The sequence below is a fragment of the Bison bison genome, unplaced genomic scaffold (assembly GCF_000754665.1).
Source record: "Bison bison bison isolate TAMUID 2011002044 unplaced genomic scaffold, Bison_UMD1.0 scf7180017864329, whole genome shotgun sequence".
Taxonomy (NCBI): Eukaryota; Metazoa; Chordata; class Mammalia; order Artiodactyla; family Bovidae; genus Bison; species Bison bison.
Window position 1 is genome coordinate 1,613,554 of NW_011494901.1, and position 13,566 is coordinate 1,627,119.

The window sequence follows — 13,566 nt, forward strand, 5'->3', positions numbered from 1 at the left end:
CAAGCTCTGGGAGATGGTGAAGGACAGGGAAGCCTAGCATGTTGCTGTCCATGGGGTCGTAAGAGTAGGATACGACTCAGTGACTTAGCAACAACAATAGGAAAAATATCACATTTTCTTTCTCTTAAACTGAGCCTAAACTTACCAGATACTCTGTGCTTTAACTTATATATCATGTTAGATTAAACTGAACCAAAAGAACAAATGTAACTGGTCTTCTCAAAGTTGTTATTACTCTTGTTCTTCAAGTTCTTTTTTCCTCAATGCATAGTATCATTCAGGAATTTGAAATCTGCAGATAGTAGTAGTATTTGACAAAGAAAACCCCAACAAGATACTGTTTTTAATACTGAAAGCATTCCTGTGACATACTTTATATACCTGGGTAGGAAATAAAGCATTTTTCTAGGATGAGTAGGAAAGATGACTAGATTACCTTTTCACTTCCCTTTTAACATGGCTGTCACTATTAGCTAACTGGTTAACTAGGTGGCTAGTATTTTAGATCTAGAGGTGCCTGGGCTCCCTTAGTCCTGAGAGCTTTTTCACTGTAGTTTTATGAATTTAAAACATACATATGTATATGTGTATATACATGGATATACACTGGACCCTACTTCTGTTGCAGGGAGGAAGCCAATTCTGACTCCATTGTGGAACTGTTTCTTTAACTTGCTTTCCGTTGTTTTTGTTATTATAATCATACAGAATGGTTTGTTCAGGGAATCCTGCCCCTCTGCCTGACTGTTAAAGTACCTTTGTTCAGAACCCTGTTCACCTGTGGATGGCAGGAAGGAAGAAATTAACATATCCCCTGCCTGAGGCTTGCCATTCTAGATGTTTGCAAGATTAATGGCCTTTTTCCTTTGCTTCCTCACCTCCCCTCATCTCTGATCTATAAAAGAACCTGGTATCCAGAGAGCATAAGATGGTTATTTTCAGGCGCTAGCCTACCTTCATCTTGGTCTCCCAGCTCCCTGATTAAAGTCTCTTCCTTTTGTCAATGCCTCCTCTCTCAGATTCATTGGCCTATCTAGCTGCAAGCAGAGCGAACTTGGACTTGGTAACAATTCTGCCCATTAAGCCTAATGGAGGGTCAGAGATGGTGGTGAATCTTTTCTTCCATTCACTAAATAAATATATAAATCAAATGTATAACTGTTCTCTGGAATTTGGGGAAAAAAAAAAACACACTTGGAGAGCAATTACCCTTAAAAGATGTGGAAAGTTGTTTTGTTTTGTTTGCTTTTCAAAAACTAACAGATTATATAATTTTGCTTAATATATATGTGAGGAAGTCTTACAAGTTTTCTTTTAACTAAGGATTTAATTTCCTCTTCATGTCCAGGAAAATACTACTGCATCTAAGAAATCTTTTAAAGATGAAGACACTGGCATTTGGTATGTTTTAGGGCTTCAAAAGCAAAATTCAATCATATGGCATTAGATTTTGTGTCCATGAAAGGTGGTATGAAACACTGATTAACGGAGTTTGCTCTGGAGCCGAACTGCCAGGATTATTAGCTATGTGACCCTGAGCAAATTACTTAGCTTCTTTGTGTGCCTCAATTTTCCTGTCGATGAACTGGGCATAACATTACTATGTCCCTCAAAGGGTGGTTATGAGAATTAAATGAGCTGATTTCTACAAAGAAGTTAGTAGAATGCCTTGCAGCTTGCTAACAATTACTAGCCATTAGTCATTATTAGCCACTAGCCATTATTTTAGCCATTAGGAATTTCTCTTTTCTAATACAATTTAAGGGCCCTTTTCTGGGTCATTTATATCGGCAATCTCTAAGTCTGGAGGTGTTGCAAGTTTCTCTTACCATGGTTTTATTTCCCTTTTGACATATGCTAACAATGCAATGAGAACTCTGAACATATTTCTTTCTGCTTATAACTTAACAAAATAATAATTAAAGCAAGCATAAAGTGTTAGTTGCTTAGTCGTGTCCGACTCTTTGTGACCCCATAGATTGTAGCACACCAGGCTCCTCTGTCCATGTCCAAGGAATTTTCCTGGCAAGAAGACTGGAGTGGGTAAGCCGTTCCCTGCTCCAGAGGATCTTCCCAACCCAGGGATTGAACCCTGGTCTCCTGCATTGCGGGCTTCTGCTTTGCAGGCTTCCCTGGTGGCTCAGATGGTAAAGCGTCTGCCTGCAATGCAGGAGACCTGGGTTCGATCCCTGGGTCAGGAAGATCCCCCGGAGAAGGAAATGGCAACCCAAACCAGCATTCTTACTCATGGTCCGAGTAGCCTGATAGGTTACAGTCCATGGGGTCGCAAAGAGTCAGACTAAGAGATTTCACTTTCACTTTCACTCCTGCATTTCGGGCAGATTCCTTACCCTCAGAGTCAACCAGGGAAGCAAGCATATACAACAAGAATCAAAGCTATAGAACTCTTACTCCTTTAAGACAAAAGCTTCAAAGCATATTTTAAAATATTTTGGTAGCGATTTATAGCATGTATTAATCTGATAGACTCATTTTTTTTCAGTTCTTTATCCACTTAGAGCCCATGGGTCTTCAGAATATGGGTAAAAACAGAAGCAAGGTATTGTGTATCTCAGCCAAAGAGGGAAGTAAATGATGATTTTTTATTTTTTTCAGTTAAAACACTCAGAGCTTTATCTTGTTGCAAGTGAAGAGAATAAAGCCAGAGTTTCCTTACTTGACACTCTTCATGAGGAGACAGCAGTTCTCCACCAGGGCTCACCAGGAAAGATCCTTGCCACAGAAAGAGAGCTGCTTGAATGAGCAACCACTGGAGTCTCTCTTTTAGGGGCTAGGTGAGTGTGACTTTGATTACTAAAGCATGGTCAGACACCTGAGAGATAGCTTCCCATGCATAAGTGGCCACCGACTACAATAACAGCTAAAATCCAATCACACTCATGCATTTCAAACATAAAAAGTTGCATTGGCTAGCTTTACTCTAAGGCCCAAGTCTTCAACACCTGTAGCCTGGTAGCCAAAACGACATCTTGCCAAAGTGGCAATCCTCTGGAATTGCCCCGGGGACTCCGATTTACAAATAGCCTGAAATAACTTCATTCATTTCAGATTTGCTGTGAGTAAAACCCTGCTATTCAAAATTCCTGCTCAATTAAATCTTATTCAGTGTTAAGGGCCAGAAAAATGGTAAATACTTCATAACGTTTAAGATTTCTGTTAATTAAATACTACAAATAAAACATTAGAGATGTGAAATTGATTTTTATGAGCAACTAGAAAAGTCTATTTGGTGAAAAACATGAGTTAAATATATCTCTATCAACAAGTGTTATTGACTTCGTTGACTGTTAGTAAATTCAAGAAAGGCTGGAACTGCGATTGCTTAATATTTCCGAGGAATTAAAGAAGCAATTTCAAACCTATTGGATGAGCTGAAAACAATGCCGCAGCTCTTGAATGGTGAGTTTATTTTCCAGAGATTACGGATTAACACAATACTATTCCTCAATTCATTTATTAAACATATTTAAACCATGGCCTGCATTACTTTAAAGAAATCTATCACTCTTTAAATACTTGAGAGCTTGTCTTCTTCAATGGGAGTGTAATTAGCAAAAGGGCCCGGGGCGCTAAGGCAGATGAAATACGCTGGGAGAGGAAGGGGAGGAGAGGAGGGTGGAGCCGCCGTTCGCCTGGGGATAGTTTGCGTGTGCTAGACTAAGAAAGAGAAAAGGTCAACGCGGGAATCTGGTGGTTCCTGGTAATCCCAAAATGGAAGTCTTGTCTTGTCCAGATTGGGTTTTTCCAGATTGGGAATGGGGCTCTCTACCTCCTTTCTGCTTCCATCCTCCAGCGTGGCAGAGGATTTAGGAGGGAGGTGGCGGGCGGGTGCCAGTGGTCCTCGCCCGCACTCTCTGCATCCCGGCCCGAGGTCGGCTGGCCTCGCCCACCCTGGGTAAATTCCCGGAGGTCCCGCCCCTCGCTGGAGAACTCTCCGGGGAATGCAAACGGGCGTCTGCGAATGTTGACAGTCAAGGAATACGCACATTCAGCGTCGAGGTCCCCGCGGCTTACCCGCACCTATTTTTATAGCTAAGCCAAGGTCACTCTTTAATACCGGGCCAGCGCCTGAGCTGCGGCGTCGCTCTCTGCCTAGCGACGGCAGCCGGGGCGGGGAGAGGGGCTGCGGGGGGCGGGGCGGGGCGGGGGCCGCGAGGCGCCCCCCGGCGGCCGAGCTCACACCTGCCTGGTGCCCGCGAGACCCGTGAGCGGGGCCGGAGGCAGGGCGGCGTCCCCGGCGCCAAGGAGGGGCCGTGCGGCGCGGGCGGGCGGGGGGATTCGCGGTGGGCGCGGGCGCCGTGCGGCCGCAGAGGCTGGAGGCGCTGCGGCGCGAGTGCGTCACTCCGGCGGAGGGCACGGTGGGCTGCGGCCGGCCCGCCGACCAGGAGCCGGGTGTCCCGGACGGGGGGCAGGCGGTCGCACTCGCCCCGGCAGCCGCGAGCGGCGCGGCCCGGGCCCGGCCGGGGGTCGCCGGCGAGCCGCCGCCGGCTCCATTCATTCCCGCGGCTCCGCCTCCTTTCCCGGGCTCCTCCGGCGGCTCCGGCGGCGCGTCCGAGGTGAGTGCGCGGCCCGTCCTGGGCGGGGGTTCCCGGGCCCAGGCCGAAGCTGCCGGGTCCGGCCTCGCGCCCACGCCGGCCCTGGCCCCGGCCACACGCCGCGGGCCGAGTGACGCGGGCACGAGCTGCGGGCCTCCCCGAGGGCTCGGGCGCGGCGCAGGCCCACGCCGGCCGCTCGGGCTCGGGGCGCTCGTCCAGCTGCGGGCGACTGGCCGGCTCCTCCGAGGGGCGTGCGGGGCGCCCCCAGGTGCGCCGGCCTCCGCGCCAGCGCCACCATTTTGTGTGAGGGAATGCCTCCTTCTTCCTGCGCCCGCCTCGGCCCGATCCCCAGCTGCTGCCTGCCGAGCCCGCTCCCCTCCTGGCTTTCCCACCTGGAGCCTTTCAGTCCGGGCCGGTGGCCTCGGCGTGGGGGAAGCGGACCTGGTGGCGGGTGGGGCGGAAGCGTTCCGGTTCCGCCACGCAGGTGGCCTCCAAGGATGCTCTGACCAGCTCCCTTACCTGTAACCACTTTTGGATTAGGTATTGTATAGATTCCCTTCTAAAATACAGGTCGTTGCAATTTTGTTCTAGTTCTTGGCTGCCCGTTGTGCAATTTTTCGAGGCCTGTGCCCTAGGAAATCTGGGTGAAGTTTTGGATTGTTTATGGCTCAGGGATCTGGGTTACATTTACTTCAGATGAAGTATCTCACTGGCTTTTCAGCTTCTGGAAGTTGGTCTGAGTGTCTTATGTGGAGTAGATTCTAAATTAACCACGACCCCTTCCTTTTTTGTGATTTCCTTTCAAAACCTCAAATAAAACATTCTCGTGTGAGGATTTTTGAGTGGGATAGGGACAGGTTGCTAAAAGACTACCCAAAGGAAAAGTTGTATTGTGATTCAGAACTGTTAACACATCCTGTCTTTTTCAAGGGTCTTGAGAATTTGGTAGTTCTTGTTTTTAATTTGTCTCCTCACAAATATACTCAAGTTCCTAGTAGGTTGTACCCTGGCCATTGGTATTTTATCACTGCATCACAGACAGGGATTAAAGCCTGGAATGGTGGCTGTTGCATAATACACACAGTTGGGCCCTGGAGGGAATTCACCAAAATGGATCTGGGTTTGACTTGCCTTGTGTGTCTGCTTGCATGTACAAAAGATGTACAGGTTATCTTTGCAAGCTGTGTTTTGGTTTTCTCCTACAAGAGGAACGATTTTGATTAGCTAATATGCACAAGGTTAAGTTTTTGGTATATGGACAAGACTTTAAGTTTTTGGTTTTTAAAAATCTTCGCTTGTCTCTTTTGTTTTGATTTGTGGGGTGGGGGGCAATGTGGGTGCGAGCCCAGGGAATGTGGTGGTGAGAGTCCATTTGTGATAAGACTTGCAGCACAAACAATGATAAAATATCTCTTTCACGGAAAGCTTGTATGCTGTCATAGTGGACTCCTCTGAATTTATGGTGAGGATTGGTTTAGGGAACTTAACTTCTATGAGTAGCAACATTGCCTGCTCCTTGAGTGATTACAATCTAAGATGCTTTATCTGTGGATTTTAGATTCTAACAAGTTCCAGATTAGTCTGGTCTTTTAAGTAGTATTCAAATCATTACGAATTCCTTTAATAGCTATGTAATATACCTCAAACAAAAGATTTAACTTTGATTTGGAGAAAAAATATTTTATAATTAGATGTTTTTGAGAGTCATCTATTTAAACTTTTTAAACCCATCCACTCTAAACTTACTTCTGATTAGTTGAAGACTCTTTGACTTATTCTGTCTGAAAATAAATGATTCCGCATCATGTACCATCCCTAGCAGAAATGCAATGCCTCTCCCTGCTGACATGTTTTTTGGAGAATTAGGTGAAAGGGACCTTGGACCTTGAGAGATGAGTCTTGTTTTAGAGAACTTAAGGATTGCCTGTGCTCTGACTGGACCTGTTGTAGGTCCCTGAGGATTGACGTTGTTCCTGCCAGGAAGTTCAGCACAGAGTAAAAAGAGAAAAAAAGAGCATGATTTTAGTTACTAGCTTCTCCAATGAGATGTTAGTTTTAGGTTACACCAGAGGTAGCTTTCATTTATTCAACAAACACTGAGTATCCGATGCTGTGGGGTGCAAAAACAAACTCCACTCTTACGATGCTTATGGTCTAGCATTGTGGATTAAAATGTTACAAATTCCTTAATCTAAATGCCCAGAGATTTTTGTTAATATGTTTTGGGAACAAATCAATTTAGTAAATTGCCTTTTTTAAAACAGCCCAGATTGCATGTGGGGGGACCCCTGCATTTATGGATTCAGGAGAGGAGAAAGAGGGTTCAGTTGCTGAAAGAAACTGAGAAAGGAAGGAAACTAATAAACTTGAGAGTATTGTCCAAGGAAAGAGAAACTTTACAGTAGTCAATTGGGTCTGATCTGTCATAAGGACAAGAGGGGTAAAATGAAAATAATCCCTTGAATTTGGGAATTGAGAGGTTATTATTGGAGGAGTGATATCAGTATAGTGATAATGGAGAAGCCAATTTCAGTGAATAGCTATAGAGAAAAAGTCAATGAAAAAGTCTTGACTTTTTGTTGTACAATGATAAAGTAATAAACTGTATTGATAAGGAATTTAGTCTATAAAGTCTTTATACATATTACTAATGCTTTCAAGTTTACCTCAACCGGTCCTTCATATATCAGATGAACTTACTCTGATTCTTAACAGTAGTTATTATTCAGAGGCAGTATAATTCCACAATTTAAGCCAAATAGATATGTTTGAACCTTGCCTTGTAAGAGCAGTTATAATACAGCTTATCTCAAAATGTTAGCAGAATTAAATGTGATGACATTCCTAAAGGTGAGCTACTACGAGTATCGTCATCAGTGAAATTAGAATTTTTGTTTTTTAAGTATCTAGTTCAGTATTCCTCAACTTTTTCTCCTTTTTATTATCTTCTCCCCACAGTCATGCAGTATACAGTACTTTTTTGGGGTACATTTCAAAACAATGACTTTTTCTTTTTTAAAATTGTGATTTCTCTACTACTTGTCAGTCAGAGCTTTTGCTCTTCATGAGATAAAGTATAACCAAAATGAGTTGAGTTGGTAGAGTTCAAATTAAAAACAAGAAAATCTTTTGGTTTTCATTAGTTTGTGTATTAATGTGGGGAAATGACTGTTGTTTTGAAAAATTGAATGTAATTTATATAGTCCCCCATATAGCTCTTGTGGATCCCAGAATAAGAATCTACTCATTTTAGATCTGGATACTTCCCTTGAGATCCAGTGGTTAAGACTCTGCACTTCACTGCAGGGGGCATGGGTTTGATCCTTAGTCAGGGATCTACTATCCCACATGCTGTGTGGTAGGGCCAAAAAATAAAAGTAAAAAAAAACAAAAACGTTTTTTATATCTGGTCCTATTTTCTATTAATTACATATGCATATGAGTGGCAAATCTAGCTATATTTAGCAAAAAGCAACCACATGTTCCAAGTATTGATATTTAGCTTTGTAATTTAATGCATATTTAAAAGTATTTGAAATTTCAAGACTGAGGAGATTTATTGATAAAATTTTCTAGACCATTAAAAAAGAAACCAAGGTGATTCTGAGTGAAGTGAAACTTCGGTGAATACTAACTTTTTACATCTGAGCAGCTTTTCAAAATGGCAACAACAACAAAAACCATAGTTCTATAAAATGATTCCCGTGATTTTACAGTTGGCATATACAAATAATCACTCAGCTGAATTCCGTGGACTCTTGGCTCTCCTTTCTAGAACTGGCTTAGATGAAAACGGATGTCCTTGTGCCTTGAGTGGAGAGATGTTACTCCAGTCACAACTGGAATGTGTCGGCAGTCACTGACGGTTCTCTCTGATGAGTTAATTACGTGATCTGTGTTTTCATGAGGTGTGATACATTTGTGGATAGAATTTACTGTTGGAAATGCTCATTTCTCTTACTCTTTAGAGGTATGTTGACTAAGTTTTCATCTGCATATTGACACCTCAGATATTTGAAGGGAAGTTTCTCGCCTTCCTTCTAAGACTTCTCCAATAGGACTTGCCCTCACTGATTTCTCCCCAGTTCCTTTTCCTTATCTTCCATACTGTTGTTTCCAGATCCTTTGCCATCCTGATTGTATTTCAGTGTTCAATTCAGTTCAGTTGCTCAGTTGTGTCCGACTCTTTGTGACCCCATGAACCGCAGCACGCCAGGCCTCCCTGTCAATCACCAACTCCCGGAGTTTACCCAAACTCTTGTCCATCGAGTCGGTGATGCCATTTCAGTGTAGTTTTCTTAAAATGTGATCCTCAGGATGGAATAAAAGACTGAATGCTGTCTGACGCATGAAGAGGTCAGAGGTCCTTTTCCATTTCTGCATCTAATTGTTGTTCAGTTGCTCAGTCGTGTCCAACTCTTTTTTACCCCATGGACTGCAGCATGCCAGGCTTCCCTGTCCTTCACCATCTCCCAGAGTTTACTCGAACACGTGTCCACTCAGTCAGTGATGCTGTCTGACCTATCTAAAAGAAAGGGTTGATTTCCTTTAGGATTGACTGGTTTGATCTCCTTGCTGTCCCAGGAACTCTCAAGAGTCTTCTCCAGCACCACAGTTTGAAAGAGTCAATTCTTCAGCGCTCAGCCTTCTTTATGGTCCAACTCTCACATTGGTACACGACTTCTGGAAAAACCATAGCTTTGACTAGATGGACCTTTGTCAGCAAAGTGATGTCTCTGCTTTTTAATACGCTGGGTTTGTCATGACTTTTCTTCCAAGGAGCAAGTGTCTTTTAATTTCATGGCTGCAGTCACCACCCACAGTGATTTTGGAGCCCAAGAACATAAAGTCTGTCACTGTTTCCCCATCTATTTGCCACAAAGTGATGGGACCAGATGCCATGATTTTAGTTTTTTGAATGTTGAGTTTTAAGCCAGATTTTTCACGCTCCTCTTCCACTTTTATGAAGAGGCTCTTTAGTTTTTCTTTGCTTTCTGCTGTAAGGGTGGTATCATCTGCATATTTGAGGTTATTGATATTTCTCCTGGCAGTCTTGATTCCAGCTTGTGCTTCATCCAGTCCAACATTTCTCACGGTGTACTCTGCATAAAAGTTAAATAAGCGTGGTCCCAGTATATATCCTTGAGGTACACCTTTCCTAATTTTGAATGAAGCCCTATTGTGGGATCATTTTGCTTTAACTTAGGAAAAAAAAAAAACTTGCTCATAATTCATATTGAGTCTAGTACCAGCTGAATCTCTTATTTTGTCAGCTTTTAAGTTTCCCTTTCATTTTAAAATGGTTGGCTTTGTATTCATTGTGTAGTAAACATTTTAAAATTCTGCAGGTGGTTTTGTAGTGATTAGAACAAGTATCTAAAGTCTGAAGAGAGGATACTGCGAGATTCAAAAAAACCTAACACTTAATGACTGAACAATATGCTTGATATATGATATTTGTATGATCAGGTACATTATGGGTTATATTGACTTTTGTCTTGATCGAGGAACCTGATTAAATGCCTCTGGAGAGAGATTGCCTAAGTTTAGAGACTGACTCTGCCACTTACCAGCTGTGTGAACTTGGGCAACTTAACGTTTTCACACCTGAGGCTCCTCATTGGAAGAACGTGTGTAAGAATAGTTACCCTCATAGAATCATTTTGAGGAATAGATTATTTATTATGTGTAGAATATTGAGCATAATGCCTCGTGCAAGGTAAACAAGCAATGAATGATAGTTCTTTCATCATCAGAAAACGTTTTGAGGTAGAATAAATGATTATTCATTAGATGGTACCAACCTTTTGTAAATTAAGTGCTTGTTTCCCTGTTTTTTTCCTCTAAGTGGTCATGCATGACCTAAGGTATTAGTTAGAAAGGACATCAGAGATCATTTGACCCATCCCTACTTTTTTGGAAAAATCATGCTTCTCTGGAGTTCTGAGCCTGGTAGAATAGACGAAGAAAAGATAGAATAGGTAAATCACACTCTCCTGTGATAAGTATGTTAAAAGAAGTATGCATGAGGAACTTGCAAGAAACTCATGTAAGTTTCTCAAGTTGTCTCCCTTCATTTTTACCTATTAATCTATCCTATACGCAGCTGCTGGGTAAATTGTCTTAAACCATAGCCTTGGGTGTCTCTCTTCTGCTCAGGATCTTTAAATTACCTCCTTCTGTGTGCAAAATAGAGTCCAGACTCTTTAATCTGGTGTTCTTGGCCTGTCATTTCTATCCCCGATTTATTTTCCTAGTGTGCATGCCCCTGCTTTTTACATACCTTAACTCTCTTGATAAATCCAACTAGCTATTCTCAGCATGCTTTCTGGTTTCCGTTTAGCATTCCCATCCTAGAGGGTCTCCCCTTCTATCTGCCTGTTGAGAGACCATCTATTGCTCTTCCTCTAGCCGCAGAACTTCACATGGATTTCATCTGTGGCAGTTCTTTGTTCTAGCACCAGTGTGTGGTTTGTTTATGCAAACTTGTTCGGCCATTCGTCATTCATTTTTATAGTAATATGTATTGAAGACGGGTAGCTCGGTGGTAAAGAATCTGCCTGCAAAGCAGGAGATGCAGGTTCAGTTCCTAGGTTGGGAATACCCTTGGAGAAGGAAATGGCAACCAACTCCAGTATTTTTTGCCTGGGAAATCCTAAGGACTGAGGAGCCTGGCAGGCTACAGTCCTTAGGGTCGTGAAGAGTCAGACACAACTTAGCAATTAAACAACAAATATATTGAAGCCAGAGAGGAAGGCTACTACTATCTCTTTTTCCCCTGGGCCTGCTGCCAGTGAAATGTAAGAAAACAATTTCACTTGATCTGGGTAAGCATACACACCGGAGTTTGCAGGAAGATTGCAAGAGCAGGTGTATGAGGCTGTGGCTCGCAGTGCAGAGTGGAGAAGCCTGGGAGGGAAAGGGGAATGTTGAGCCTGTAGTTGGGAGGCTGCTTTTTTTCAAGTTGCTGTGATACTCTGCAAGTAGCAGCAACCCTTGGTTACATTTCTTTGTTGTTTAGTGAAAGTGTTAGGAAATGGGGTGAGGTGGTGGTGATGGTGGTAGTGGTGATTGCGACTCAGAATATTTCACTAGTTGTAAGCCGAAATTAAGTACCAAGTTTTGTTTTTCTTTTGGGATTTCCTTTAAAACGAAAATATCCATCTTCATGGTTCTAATGAGACATATCTCTGTGATGTTATATGGTAACGATATGTACAACAAATGCATAGTGTTTAGACTCCTGTTTTTTTAAAATTGCCTATGTCCTGGAGATTTACTGTGTCAAACTCGTATTTACTTTAAGCACTGTAAAATTGAATCTATTCCATGGTAAAGAAGACAGGTTTAAAAAAAAAAGATTGTCTAATGTTGAAATGAAGGACAAAACTTTATGGTGTATTCATTTAAATAGTTCTTATTTTGTCCCTCCTGAGGTTTGTAAACTACTCCTGTGAGATTATAAACAGTGTTTAATAATCTGGGTCATGACAGGCTGGGGTAGCTGACATGTTCTAGAGGCAAAGATATTCTTTTCTGCAGAACCACATGTGGTCGATCAGTGGAAGCTTCAGTTACAAGCACATGTCTGCTTCACACACAGCCTATTAATTTATTGTTGGCCTTTTGTATATGTACCTGAGAAATGTAAGTGGCTCACTGTGTCTTCCTCCAAGTGTATAGACAGGAATATAAGGATTCAGCATCCATTCCTGGGTGTGGTCGTTTAGTATTTGTGGTCTGACTCATTTTGCTTAGGAGTCCCATGTCAGCCCTATGAGCCTTGCTTGTCTTCCCAAGATAGAACCTTCCAAATCATTCTTCTCCCTTGGAGGTTGGATGCAGGCATATAACCTAAATTTTGTCAGAGTTGCATCCAAGAGAGCCTACACTACAGAGTGAGCGATTGAGGAAGGAGGCTCCATGTGGAATCTCCTTTCTTCCCTTGGTTCTTCCTCCTTCACCAGGAATATCTACTGTTAATAATGTGAGCTCTTCCAGATTATTATCTGTACAAACATATAAATATATATGAATATTTTACATCCAATAGGCTTTTTAAAAAAAATTTTGAGTTGAGCATTTTTATGTTTGTTTTTCTTGTTTTATGAATTGTCTGTTCATGCCACTTGCTTATTTATTTGCTTAGTTCAAAAACTTTTGTATTAAGGAAGCTAATTCTTATGGATCATATTCATTATATAAAGTTTGCCCCAGAGTTTTTTGATGTAAGATTTTTAATGTATATTCAAGGTTATTAGTTTTTACTTTGAACTTTATTCCTTCTTCAGAGGTCCTTTTCCCCTCTCTGTTCAACTAATTTGCTTATGGCCACACAGCTAGTCTGGTGGCTCAGACCGTAAAGAATCCCCCTGCAATGCAAAAGGCACGGGTTCGATCCCTGGGTTGGGAAGATCCTTTGGAGAAGGAAATGGCAACCCACTGCAGTGTTCTTGCCTGGAGAATTCCATGGATGGAGGAGCTTGGTGGCTACAGTGCTCGCAGTTGCGAAGAGCCGGACACAGACTGAGCCCACACACACAGACACAGGGTGCCTTGAACAGGTGGGGCTGCTGTGTGTTTAGTTTCCTCATCTGACAAATGAGATGATTAAATCTCCCGCTTCATGGGTTGGGGATAAACGCTCTCTCAGGGATACATGTGAAGTGTTTCAAATAGAATCAGGTGCATAGTCCATGTTGGCTCAGTGATTATGACTTCAAAAGTTGATTTTTGTTCTCTAAGTAAAACAGGTAACAAATATGAACCACATTTGTAGGACTTCTCTGTAGCTCAGACAGTAAAGAATCTGCCTGCAACACAGGAGACCCGGGTTTGATCCCTGGGTCTGGAAGATCCCCTGGAGAAGGTAATGGCAACCCACTCCGTGTTCTTCCCTGGAGAATCCCATGGACGGAGGAGCCTGGCGGGCTACAGTCCGTGGGGTCACAAAGAGTCGGATGCGACTGACACTATGCTACTACGAACCACATTTAACCTCCTGTTCCAT

At 42.8% G+C, this 13,566-nt stretch overlaps 1 protein-coding gene across 4 annotated transcripts in view; it reads left to right on the top strand.

The window, feature by feature from the left end:
* The first annotated feature begins 3,672 nt into the window (after positions 1–3,672).
* The window catches only part of FAM169A (family with sequence similarity 169, member A), a 65,837-nt gene continuing 55,943 nt past the window's right edge, over positions 3,673–13,566 (top strand). Inside the window, exon 1 of one of the 4 annotated variants that reach the window (XM_010853527.1) lies at positions 3,673–3,721. The gene's annotated coding sequence lies outside the window, so the exon portion shown is untranslated. Of the gene's footprint in view, positions 3,722–3,935; positions 4,064–4,537; positions 4,578–4,951; positions 5,097–13,566 lie in introns of those variants that run through there. The other 3 variants (XM_010853526.1, XM_010853528.1, XM_010853529.1) reach the window with 3 other exon arrangements.